The following is an 11,620-nucleotide window of genomic DNA, read 5'->3' on the forward strand; positions in this document are numbered from 1 at the left end:
TCTGGAACAGCATGTAGTACTCTCGCTATCACATCACCTGGAAGACAATCAGCTCTTACAAACTAACCAGGCAGGATTTCGGATCCACCATAGCACGGAACTGGTTATGCTCTCGGTATTAGATGGATTAAGACTGAAGGCAGACACAAGAAAAACAATGCGCCCTGATTCTGCTAGATCTATCCGCGGCATTCGACACGGTCAATCATGATCTACTCCTGTCGCGGATTTCTGATTTAGGGATTCAGGGCAAGGCGCTATTATGGCTCACGTCCTTTCTGAATGACCGCTCCCAGAGAGTACCGCTGACTGACACTGTGTCCAGCCCAGGCACACTTCCCTGCGGGGTCCTACAGGGGTCGGCACTGTCACCCCTCCTGTCCAACACCTATCTTCAACCCTTGATAGCAGCACTGAATCAGATGGAGAGCCAGATTTACAACTATGCCAACGATACCCAAATTATCATTCAGATTGATAATTCTCCAACTGCCCATGCAAGAGTTCAGAACATCCTTAAATTCACAGTCAACTGGATGACGGACAATTCCCTCAGGATCAACCCAGATAAGACAGAGGTGCTGGCCATCACCACGGATGCCAACCCTTGGAGCAATCTCTTTTGGCCACAAGAGCTAGGCAAATACCCAGAGCCAGCCTTGGCTGTAAAAAGCCTGTTAAAACCGATGCCAAGCTATTCATGACTCAACAGGTGTCGGCAATAGTGGGCACTTGTATAGGCTTGCTGAGACAGCTAGACTAGCTGTTTCAGCCCTAATTATATCAAAATTAGACTATGGCAACTCCCTCTACCTCGGCCTCCCGGGAAAGCTACTGGCAAGATTGCAGATAGTAATGAACGATGCTGCCAGACTGATCTTTAGAGTGCCCAGACAAACCCATGCCACACCTCTCCTTCACCAGTTACATTGGATCCCAATCAGGCAGAGGACAAAGTTTAAAGGCCTCTGCTTCGCACATAAAGCCATCTATGGCCAAGCCCTGAGATATATTAAAGACAGTCTAGCCAAATACAACGCAAGTAGAACGCTATGGTCATTGGAGGCCAGTCTGCTGGTCTGCCCCCGCTCTGGCCTGTCATCCATTGGCGGAAGAGCGTTTTCCACTTGCATCCCTCAAATCTGCAACAAGTTGCCTGAGAATGTGCGAAAGGAACACTCTCTACTCCCGTTCAGGAAGAAGCTCAAGACAGTACTCTTTCAGGAAGCTTGGGGCACACGGTAACCTACTGCACTCCCACCTGGGCTAAGGCAGCACCCTCTCACAGCGCTTAGAGACTGTACGGTGATAACGCGCTTTACAAATAATTACAATTACAATAGTTTGGCTGGTTAAACAGAGAAGGATGTGCCAACTATAGTTTTTTTTCTTGTATGGAGGTATTTTAAGGCGAGGTGCCAATCTCGGTTGACGATTTAGATTAGAATCTGGCTACGTGATGGTAGTCAAAATATGTTGATGCATTAAACTCATTGTGTATCGATTTGAAGGCCAGTGCAGAGCCAGAAGGAACAAAACCAGGACTCTCCATTTCAATGGTTGAACCTCTTTATGGGACACATTAACATCTTCAACACTAAAACACAGTGCAACGAGGAGGGATTTGACAAAACTTAAAGCACGGTCAAGGAGGGTGCAATATGATTCAATGCAACCTAGCACATAGTAATGCATTTATTAAATTATCATTCGTAAAGAATCTCTGATGAGGCTCAGTGGTCTGGTCTTAACTCTTTTATTCCTCAGGCAGCCAAATTATTGGATTTTGTTACAATTGTGAAGGCCTTCAAACCAGCGCCTTCTATGAGACATTGGTCATACTCATTATCATAAGCATCTTTCTAATATAGTCCTTATCTAACTTTCAGTTCTAGTTAATTCCTCTCTTTCACAGGAGTTGCATGCCAGGTCAGCTTCAGATGGGCCTAACATGGTCCATTTTGAAGAATCCTAATTTGAAAAGTTCGATTTTAAGCAAATTGTATTTCCCCACTCAAGCTTTCTAGATGAAATAATTGAAAACGTTGTAGCTAGTCAATTACAGATTCCCACTGACCACAATAGTCTTCTACAAGTATATGAGTTAAGTTTTCAGGAGGCTTCGGGCTGCGGATGATAGTCTGTGGGCAGCTGATGATGGAGGAAGCGATCTGCATGTAGTATTATATGTGCCAGCAGCATTTGACATGTTAGACCCGGGGCCTTCTCATCTACTTCTTCAGACCTCATGGTGTGCTAGGATTTGGTTTTCGAATAGTTTCATTTTTATCTCTTTGGAGTCCCACAATGCATCCAGATTTCGTCATTGAGATCCTTCCCCTTCCTAGAATCTTGAACAGTTGTGCGGGTGGCTAGAGTAATGTCAGCACCAACAGTCTCCGATGTGTACCAATGTAAGGTATAGGATGTTCCCTAGGTGCTTGAGCACTTAGGGAGGCAGGCACACCGATATCCCCCAAGTTCAGGCCATACCCAAAGTGTTATATAAAGTTCTTGTAAACGCACATAAGAACATGAACTGGATCTCTTCAAGATAATTCCAACAAATGGTCTTTATTCCGTATTCTTCATTGTCAAACTTCTAACTAACATATGTAACAAAACTCTGATTAAACATAATACAAATAAGCCCACAATTCCAGCCAAGGGGGTGACAGGACCTTTTATAAACAAGTGTGTAGTAAGTGACTCCAGGCTGGTTGTAGTATTTCAAGAGTATTTATTGTAAAAGTGACATGTCCAGTAGTTCAGCCCCACCAGGAGCAGCCAGCATGCTGCTCAGACCTTCTCAACAGTAGCCTCTCACTCTCAACATTCCATATCACATCATTCTGAGAGAATCTCACTGGCAGAGCATGAACCACATTGAAACCAGGATACTACATATCCTCCTTTCTTCCAAAAGGAAAACAGAAAAGAGAAAAATAAAGAATAGAAGGAGAAACCACCAATGACTACCACCAGCAAACCTACTGGCCAGACAGGTATGCGAGGAGCGAAGTCAGAGCAGGGGGAAACAAGGAGACAGAGAAGAAGAGTAATACAATATATCACTCACACTTCTCCATCATGTAATGAAGACTGAATAATAAATAGAGAACAGCACTGGGCTATAGTGTTGACAATGAAACAAAGCATGACATTAAGAGTAAAAACAAACGCCCAGTGTAACGTAAACCATGCACTATGGTAAATGGACTGGAACCCAAACCATACACCCATTAAGGGTAACAACTCGCTTGTGCAGGGGTAACCTCGAGTGGAGGTAAGACATAGTGCACTGTTACAATCAGAAAACACCCACACTATAAAACGCAAACGTGCACTAAGTAATGAGGATATAAGACAGTATGGACGCACCTCGAGTGAAGGTAACAAGTCGTGCACCGTAGCAAAGGTATAAAAACCCTTGCATTACACCTCTAGGGAGGTAACAACATCATGCGCTGTTGCAACAGGTCTGTAACCCATGAGACACGCCTCGTGTAAAGACATTGTGCACAGTAACAATGGGCCTAGGACCCATGCTATACACCTAATGTGTAGGTGAAAACAATGTGCACCGTAACAGTGGGAAAAAACAACCCAAAGAGCGCACCTCGAGTAGAGGTAAAATTGTTGTGCACTGTGGCAATAGGACTATAACCTATGCAAAACACCTCATGTGAGTTAAGAGTACACCTACCATAAAGAAATGTTGTGCACAGCACTGACGGGACTGTAACCCAGACTGTGCACACTGTGTGGGGCAATGTGTGCAAGGAAATGTGCAGTAAATGAGCTCTGTATACGAACAAGGCATACCACAAATGAATGCTTAGCAAATTGTGAAGCATCAAACTTCAAGTATCGTGACTGGTAAGTCATTGAAGACACAAAGAAATACATGAACAGGTGTGTCCAAAAAGAGATTGGAGCTGCAGACCCATGACCTATTTCATATAGGTGAAATTAGCAAGACGAAATACTTAGACAAGTGCATAAACAAATTTGCATTAACAAATGTGCAGGACAAGAGAAACTTGTGAGAGGTGAGCCAATGGTGTGCCTGTCACCGCGATCTTGAGAGACAGGCGAGTTTAAAGGTAGAAAGCACTACAAAGTACAGGGGTGTCCAACGTAATCATGGTGGTCCAGTGTGTAGAATTTCTTGTAGACCAAAGAACAAGAAACAAACTGCCACTCTCCACCCGAACTTAAAATGGTGGACATTATCTACCGTTCATTGAATCCTCGATGAGGCCAAAGAATACATCTTGTAAGCAGGACACTTAGACAGACGCCATGTTCTGTGTCGGAAATGTTCTTATGTGCCGCACAATCCGCATCCGTGGAAGAGCCAAGGACGTGGTTGGCAAAGTGAACTCAGAAAATCACGGTGAACTTCAAAATGGCGGCACGCTATGCACGTCGTGCCGGATGGCTCACGGCGCATTCGTGCTCGAAATACGTCCACGGTTATTCATCGACGTCAGGAAGGTGCATGGTGAAACTCCATGCCTCCGTCACAAAAAATAAGCAACACGCTTTATGTGGCTCGTGCACAACTTTTACAATTGAAAATAACAGTTAAGGTGTACACAACAGCGCAGGGTGAATTAATTCAAGAATAAAGTGAAATAAAATCAAATACCCTCACCACAGATATCCAGCTTTGTGAGACAGCATCAATCTCGAGTAGTGACCACATCTGGAAAATCCATGTAAAACTGCTTGCGCACAACTATGCGTGACCGTGTGAAAGTCCAGTGTGTAAGGAGCACAGTTCCAACGCAGGCAACGAACAGGCACACACTCTGCTCAGCATCAATGTAGTGAAGGGATTGGCTTACTGTACTTGAAGGCTAAGCCAGCGTAGCATCCATGAAGTATCCTGTTGTAGTAGCCATAAGTCCTCAGCTGTGCTTGACGTGAGATTATAATTGTTGATCGTGACCACCACTGACAGAATGATGACAGGTCCGTTTGTGTAGGACCAAGTGAAAGCGCTATGTAGCAAACATTTTCACTTCTCTTGAAGGTGCTAAAGCTGAGGAGTGCCATCTTTGGAAAGCACAAAGCACAGATTTGGTCCCTTGTTTGTTGAGAAGCTGTAGGAACACCATGCAGTGACTTGAACTGCAGTTGAAACAGACACTGTAGGGACAGCAGGAACAGACTTGATCTGGAGTTGAAACAGACGCTGTAGGGACAGCAGGAACAGGCTTGGGCTGCAGTTGAAACTATGTTTACAGGAACTGGCATGATTGTGTGGTGGGCGACCGATGCCAGAGGTCACTGGTGGGGATGAGGTGTGCCAGTTGGTTGAATATACGCAGCTGTATATTGAGGAGTTGTTTGAACTTGAGAGTAGGTTCTCAGATACTCCAGACTTGAATAAGGAGGCTTGACAGGAAACTCACGCAGGTTCTTAGGATAACTCGTCGCCAAAAATTGTAGTAAGTGACTCCAGGCTGGTTGTAGTATTTCAAGAGTATTTTATTGTAAACGTTACATGTCCAGTAGTTCAGCCCCACCAGGAGCAGCCAGCATGCTGATCAGCCCTTCTCAACTGTAGCCTCTCACTCCCAACATTCCATATTACATCAGTCTGAGAGAATCTCACTGGCAGAGCATGAACCACATTGAAACCAGGATACTACAAAGTGTAAGTTAGGTTCAGGATTTCTTTTGCGTTTTACATCATAGAGGCTCTTACCTCCTCTCCCCTGGAGGAGAACCATTCACCATACTTGGAAATCTCTGCCTGGCATGTTGTCATCACTCTACCTTCAGTGTAACCCCTGGCACTGCAACTCTATTGATGACACTGAATCTTTCCCAAGAGGGCAACATGTTTGATGCATCTGATCGGCAAAGTTTTATTTTTAAATAGCAGTTATTGACATTGCTATTGAAAAATTTAAAAAAACAAATGGCTCTTAAACGCTGCAAGATTTTCTCCTAGCACATAGGGGTCATTTTTTATGTTTCCTGTTTGGATCAGCCAGGTTTTTCTCCAGGCCCTGAAAAGGAAAATGTATTTTGGAACAACTACCTAATATAGGGTGTTCATTCTAATGCACATTGACAGATGGCTGTTTAGCAGATGGACTGTCTGTCAAAAGGTTCCACCATCACAGCCAGCGGAAACTTGGACAGTTTCAACCTGGCATTTCGACCAACTCTAAATGGAGCAGCCGAGCCACACATTTGACAGAGGGATCATCCACCACTTTGTCACAGATGCCCTTCACCCCGTGAACTCTAAACGAGGCCACCTGACTTAAGAGATATACCAAACATATTGTGTCTCTTTTTAGAGCCACCATGTTGAATCCTAAAGTACTACCGTGAGATGTACATAATAAACATGAAATGTGCTATACACCTATTTCTAGTTGTGTCTTAATAGGAGGATGTGTTCCCAGAAGTCCTATAGTGTCAACACAGAGGAAATACAAAACTAAACATCTATGGCATGACCTGTATGATGCACATATTTGCTTGATATCTACAGAGGTTTATTCAAACAGGCAAGGGCATTACCTGTTTGGGCCTGTTATGGTGGTCACATAGAAGAACATTATCTGTTTAGACCCGTTAGGGCCAGGAAGGGCAATTGGGTCAGAATCTCTACAACGCTCCAAAAACAGCAAGGTTAGATCTCATCAAGTGCCTCACTCGGCAACCCACACTATAGATCCACAATATCATACCCAAATTATGACCACATAAGTACACCACATCCTCAACCTATTAAACGCACACTCCAACCCATGCTCATGAACCCACACGTTGCAGTACTCCACACTCTAAACAATGCAGACCTCACTACCTATCACAAACCTGATGCACCTTTTATCACTGAAATATCTTTCCCATACATTCTCGTTCATCTTAGATGTCCTTCATCAGCTACATTATTCAGTGTGTAGACCACATTAGAAGGGACGTAGCATCTCTGTTATCAATAATTGTTCCTGCACACTAGCCTAGCAAGTGACCATTAAACCATGAAGCTCCTTACATTCAATGTTCTGCTATCTGCAACTCAGTCTGCCACTATCCACCTCACAGAGAATCTTCTTACACAGAACAAGGACTTTGTAAATTAATTCTCAGGTCTCCTCACCACCTCATTCATTTTACATGTCCACACTGTCCTCCTCTAGGACATTAACCTCTCAGACAGCACTAACATGAAAAAACAAATACACCCCCTCAACCTCATCAACAAAGTCAAATTGGTACAGCATGTCACCAATCCAAGAAAGTTCGAAGCATATATCCTTAACATTACCTTCTTGACACCACCAGCCAGCCAAAAGCAAACTCTCTAACCCCTAGGCTGAATCACCCTGCCTTCCACTTTACCCTTCTGGGCATACAACCAACACACCAAGGTCAAGAAAAACGAGAACAGCAAACTGTCATATTCTTCAAAAATGTCTCCATCAATAACCTAAAGTTCAAATTCATCTTTCAATCTGCCACCTGCGTTTCTGAAAGTAACACCCTTGTAAATGACTTTAACTAATTTCTGGAAAATCATGTGAACACCCACACTCAAAATGAGTTTCCATCCACAATTTTTCATCTGCAGTCAAGAAAGAAGTTAGAAGAGAAGCAAAACTCCTAGCAATGTACTTGTTGGAGGGAGGCCCACCGGGGAGTCGGGGGGACTGCTCCGGGGCACCTTCCTACCGCAAAGTTATAGCAGAGCGCCGCTGAGAAGCCTCCTAGGAGAGGTCCTTCTCCTGTGATCGTACTAGGCCCAGTAACACCACCACACAGGACTCCGTATTAGTTGCTTATCTTGGTTCTTTATCAATGGTAGCACATTCAATATTTACAGTGGGATCGAGTGATCCAGAAAGAGTCTCAATGTCCTTGGAGGGATAGGGTAGCGGGACAGTCTTAGTACCAGCCAGGTACGGGAAGGCTCTGCGCCAGACCTTGCGTGCTGGTCTCAAAGCAGCTCGGACGTGGAGGGCCGCGACGGCGTCTGCAGGGCTCGGGTGGTAGTTCCGCTTGGGTCGAGCCGCGTCGAGGTCAGCTGGGCTCTGATGGTACGTTCAACAAGGTCGGGCCGCGACAGCGTCAGCAGGGCCCCAAAGGTTCGTGAAGGTCTTTAAACACGGTGGAGCCGCGACGACGTCAGCAGGGCTCAGAGAGTGGTTTCAGGATGAGTCTTTCTCCGTAGGGTCAGCCGCGATCCGATCAGCAGGGCTCTTGACTCCGGGATACAACTGTCGTCTTGTTGCCGGGTCGCCCCAGATATAGGTCTGGAGCCCTTTGATGTCTGGACCCTTGCGCCCGGGGGGGGGGCGGAGAGGCCGGGTAGGGAGCGGCCAGACGCCCAGCAGGAGAGGCGCCAGGCCCCAGAGAGCTGGGGGGCGATCGCACCTAGGTGTGGAAGGACGGTTGGGGGTCCCATCGATACTGCCCTCCGCCGGGAGTGGGAAGGGTTCACGTGGTATCCCCCGGGCCAGGGGTTGGCGCCTCGATGTCGGGCCTCGCTGGGACCGAGGCCGGGTGGAGCGGGGTCACGTAGGTGGTTACGTAGAGTCACGTACAATCCAAAATGGAGGAGTCCCGAGGTGCATGGGACCTCGTGCAGCTTAGCGAGGGGGAACAGGACCACGCCACGAGGCCGGCTCCAACACGCGTCCCCCCCAGCTGAAGGCAGGGAGAGTCACCCATCTCCTTGGTGGTTCTCCTCGCCGAGGCGGAAGAATCTGGACAGGCCGTCAGCATTGGTGTGGTCGTTGCCGGGCCGGTGCTCCACGGTGAAGTCCATCCCTTGCAGCGAGATGGACCATCGCAACAGCTTGGGGTTCTCGCCCCGCATTTGCATTAGCCACCGCAAGGGCCGGTGGTCAGTTTGGACTCTGAAGTGGGTGCCGAAAAGGTAGGGCCGGAGCTTCTTGAGAGCCCATACCACAGCGAAGGCTTCCCGCTCGATGGTGCTCCACCTCTGTTCCCGTGGCAGCAGTCGGCGGCTGATAAAGGCCACAGGTCGGTCGAGGCCCTCGGCGTCCATCTGGGAGAGGACCGCCTCGACCCCGTACTCCGATGCATCGGTCTGAACCACAAATTCCTTGCTGTAGTCAGGGGCCTGTAGCACAGGGGCAGCACACATGGCCGCCTTGAGGGCTTCAAAAGCGGACTGACAGCGGGGCGTCCAGTGCACCGCCTTGGGCTGTTTCTTGGAAGTGAGCTCCGTAAGGGGCCCCACAATGCTGCCATAATCCTTATTAAATCGCCGGTAGTAGCCTGTGAGGCCCAAGAAGGCCCGGGCAGCGGTTTGGGTTGCGGGGGGCTCCCACGCCTGGATGGCATCGACCTTTAACTGGAGGGGCGCCACCTGGCCACTCCCCACCTGGTGGCCCAGATAGGTCACAGATCCTTGACCGATCTGGCATTTGCTGGCCTTAATTGTGAGCCCGGCCCTTTGGAGAGCGGCCAGGACTTCTCCGAGGTGTCCTAGGTGCGCGGCCCAGTGGTTGCTGAAGACGGCAATGTCGTCGAGGTAGGCCGCGCCTAAAGCTTCTAGCCCGGCCAGGACCTTGTTCACCAGCCTCTGGAAGGTCGCTGGGGCGTTCTTCATACCGAAGGGCATCACCCGAAAGTGGTAGTGCCCATCGGGGGTGGAAAAGGCGGATCGTTCCTGGGCGCCGGGAGTGAGCTTGATCTGCCAGTACCCAGCGGTGAGATCAAAGGTGCTTAGGTAGCGGGCAGCCCCTAAGCGATCGATCAGCTCGTCTGCCCGTGGCAGGGGGCGGGCATCGGTCTTGGTGACTGCGTTCAGGCCCCGGTAGTCTACACAAAATCTGAGTTCCGGGGGGGTGCCGGGGGCGGCGGCCTTCGGCACCAAGACCACCGGGCTGGCCCACGGGCTGTCTGATGGCTCGATCATCTTGGAGACCTCGGTCTGTATGCAGGCTCGGACTCAGTCAGGGTACTCTGTAGGCGCGGTGCCGCACAGGGGGGCTGTCCCCGGTGTCCACGTCGTGGACGCACCAGGGGGTCACCCCGGGCGTGAGAGAGAAGAGGGCAGCGAAGGGTTGCAGCAGCTTCCAGCAGTCATGGCGCTGTTCTGGGGTCAGGTTGGCGGAGAGGTGGACGCCCTCCAAGGAGCCGTCTTGGCCCGAGGACCCCAGGAGGTCTGGTAGGGGCTCGGAATCGCTTTCGCCCCCATCGTCGGTAGCCAGCAGCAGGCTTAGTTCAGTTCGGGCAAAGTGGGGCTTGAGCCGGTTGGCGTGTAGGACCCGGAGGGGGTTCCTCGGGGACTCCATGTCGACCAGGTAGGTGACGGGGCTCTTCCTCTCAACCACCTTGAAGGGCCCGGTCCACTTGTCCTGCAGGGCGCAGGGGTCCACGGGAGACATGACCCAGACTTGCTGGCCCGGCTCGAACTCGATGGCCGAGGCATTTTCGTCATACCAGCGTTTCATGTCTTCTTGGCTAGCTTCGAGGTTGGCTTCTGCCAGGGCCCGGAACTTCCGAGTCTGGTTCCGCAGGGTCAGGAGGTATGGGTAGACGTCGGGGGGGGGGGCATCTTGGACGTTCGCCTCCCAGCCCTCCTTGACCAGGCTGAGGGGCCCTCGGACGGGGTGCCCATACAACAGTTCGAAGGGGCTGAAGCCCAGGGATCTCTGCGGTACCTCTCGATAGGCGAACAGGAGGCAGGGCAGCAGGACGTCCCATCTCCTCCTCAGGGGCTCTTCCAGGCCCTTGATCATCCCCTTCAGGGTTCTGTTGAACCGCTCGACCAGTCCGTTCCCCTGGGGGTGGTAAGGGGTGGTGAATTTGTAGGTGACCCCACATTGTTGCCAGAGGGATCTCATGTACTTTGAAATAAAGTTCGTACCCCTGTCGCTCACCACTTCTCGGGGGAACCCCACCCTGGAGAAGATGCCCATCAGGGCCCGGCCCACCACTGGAGCTGTCACAGTGCGGAGTGGGATGGCCTCGGGGTATCGGGTGGCGTGGTCGACCAGTACCAGGATGAAGCGGTGTCCCAGGGCGGTTCGGGGGTCGAGGGGCCCCACGATGTCGATCCCTACCCGTTCGAACGGGGTGTGGACGGCTGGAAATGGTTGGAGGGGGGCCTTAACTCGACCCCCAGTCTTTCCGCTAGCCTGGCAGGTCTGGCAGGACCGGCAGTGATGGTCCACGTCTCTCCGCATTCGGGGCCAATAGAAATGGGTCACTAGGCGGCTGTAAGTTTTGTCTCGCCCGAGGTGTCCGGCGAGGGGCACGTCATGCGCCAGGTTCAGGAGGAACTCTCGGAATCGGAGGGGAACCACCAACACCCGGCCGGCTCCCAGTTCGGCGACTTTCTGCTCGCTATACAATAAGTCATTGTCCCAATAGATCCAGTGGGTTCCTGTGGGGTCCCCCGAGGCCTGGGTGGCCGCTTGCTGTCGGGCCCCCTCGAGGGACGGGCAGGCCTTCTGCTCTTGCTGGAATTGTTCGCGGGTGGGGCCCCCGTCGTGGCACCACTGGGCCAGCTCGGGGATCTCGCTGAGGGAGGCGGCCTCGTCGGGAGAAAGTTCGGATGGCCCGGCCTCATCGTCAGGTTCCTCCGTGCCGGAGGAGGGTGGTAGTTCTG

The sequence above is a fragment of the Triturus cristatus genome, chromosome 3_1 (assembly GCF_964204655.1).
Source record: "Triturus cristatus chromosome 3_1, aTriCri1.1, whole genome shotgun sequence".
Lineage (NCBI taxonomy): Eukaryota > Metazoa > Chordata > Amphibia > Caudata > Salamandridae > Triturus > Triturus cristatus.